Genomic DNA, 2,116 nt, shown 5'->3' with positions numbered 1-2,116 from the left:
TCAGTAAAAAAGAAAAAAATGGTGATCTATGAAAGAACGATTGCAAACGTTGACAATTTATGGCTGCTGAGAACCATATTCAAGAGTCAAGACAGATTTCTAACAGCCATGGTATGAGAAAAAAATGAAAGTGACACTGAGTAAATCTTAGAAACTACTGATTAACAAAGATAGCCAGCTCTAAATGTATTGGCAAATCTTCCACCATCAATTGGAAATTGAGTCCTAAGTGAATTGCGCCCTCTCGATCTGCTTTTCATTTATGAGAAAATGACACCTAGAAAACCAATGAGTGAGCAATAAGTGCTTTTGTTTTAATTAAAGGAGGACGGAAATTGAATAGTAGCAGTAACTTTCAATTCTTTAGCTAGCTTAAGCCTAGCTACTGATCATCACCCGAAACTCTCAAGTCTCTTTCTTCATTAAGTATTTATGGACTTTGTTTCCTCTTGAAGCATATTTGATTGGATGGTAATCGTTATAGCTAATCCAATAACTCAACCACCAGTGCACCATCATTCACCAAATTTCCTGGAATGGACCCTTGGTGTTCATATACCATTCTGCTTGTTCCTGTCTTATTTTGGTTTGTAAAACAAAATATCTGACGACTTGCAATGTTTTCACAACATTGATGAGAGGCAAATTATATATCCAGCAAAGCAAAGGGAGTGTGATGGAAAGGAGCCAACTCCCAAGTTTTCCAAATCAATGGTCCTACAATTACAGCACTAAGTGTGGAATCCTAGGTACTCTCCCCGCTCCCTGTAGAAGAAGCTTCAAAGTTGAAACCCAAATTCCTTTTTGACCTCTCAGGCTGTCAAACATGTTTAAAAAATGAGATTAAAAGGTAAACCATGGATAGGTCAATCTTCTACCATATTATAACATGACTTGCTTTTTTTCTCGTCTGCAGCTGCTTTCCAATTGATTGAACTACACAGCCATTCCATCTTAGAAAATAAACAAAAAGGATAGAAAGAAAACCCAGAAAATCACATATGCCACTTGGCCTAGGCAGATAAAGAAATAATATCTCTAAAAATCTTCCCTTTTGTCGACTGATACGTCGCACTCATCACTCCCACAACCTCCGCTCCTTAAACCTTGTGTTGTGACCATGGGATTTTTCTTTCTTTCTTCCATGTGCAAGTTTGTGTTTGCCTTTTCTCTGATTAGTATAATCTTTTATTGTTACTAGTAGCATTAAACAAAGGAAACTCACCGGCTCCGGCTGTTCCCAGCATTAATATTTTAAAGCAGAGAACAAACTCCCACACATACTTATTACATGTACATAAGCGTATTTATGACACCAGCACACACACACACAGAGCCACCATTTATTGCTTTATATCCACCCCCAACCATATCCAATTAATTTTATTACAGTTCAAAATTTCAAAATACAAAAGGAAAATCACACAAGGTATCAGGCCAGATCCCCTCGGAGAAGTTGCAGACTGATATTGACTTTGTTCCCTCAACGTCCCAGTAGCCTCTCGAGGGTACATACCCAGTTGTCATACTGAGCTACTGTCAGAGCCATGATTGAATCATTGGGACAATGAAAAATTTAAGATTAGTTCTTTTGCTAAAATCTAGTACTGCTCCTACCATTTCTAGTAGCAATTTCAACATACTGGTGTAAGTAAGTAACACTGAACTGTTATTTGTATACATCAAACCTTACTTACCTGATTAGAGTTCATGAATATTTGTTCTTTTAACTTTTGCCAACTCAACTAACAAAATGTAATAACTTGGGAGGTAGATGGTGGGTAAAGCTCACATCAAGCAGATCAGTTTGGTGTGAGGTTCAATGGCAGATGCAATGCCATTGACTTCTGTCAACAAATATTTAATTACCACAGTATACCCAACTTTGTCGGTAGCTGTAATTAAATGGAACCATACCCAACTTTGTCGTATGGCAAATACGGTGACCAAACTAAACTGTATGTGTAATTCTCACTAAGGCAAAAATTAATGACATTAAATGATTGTGTTACCAAATGCATTCTCAATTGAATGTTATGTCATGTCGATTTCATTTCAAAGCATGCTGAGTATCATGGCTTTGGTGGTGCCACCATGATTACTAGATGCGGGGGGA

The 2,116-nt window shown here is 37.4% G+C and overlaps 1 protein-coding gene across 1 annotated transcript in view; it reads left to right on the top strand.

Moving 5' to 3' along the window:
* Positions 1–2,116, top strand: part of LOC110416533 (uncharacterized) — a 5,676-nt gene that overhangs the window by 2,274 nt on the left and 1,286 nt on the right. The window lies entirely within an intron of this gene.

Source organism: Theobroma umbraticum, unplaced genomic scaffold, assembly GCF_002168275.2.
Source record: "Theobroma umbraticum cultivar Fairchild unplaced genomic scaffold, ASM216827v3 scaffold_51.0, whole genome shotgun sequence".
In the NCBI taxonomy this organism is placed as follows: domain Eukaryota; kingdom Viridiplantae; phylum Streptophyta; class Magnoliopsida; order Malvales; family Malvaceae; genus Theobroma; species Theobroma umbraticum.
The sequence above is the reverse complement of the archived record's forward strand: the minus strand, read 5'-3'. Positions and strand labels throughout refer to the sequence as shown.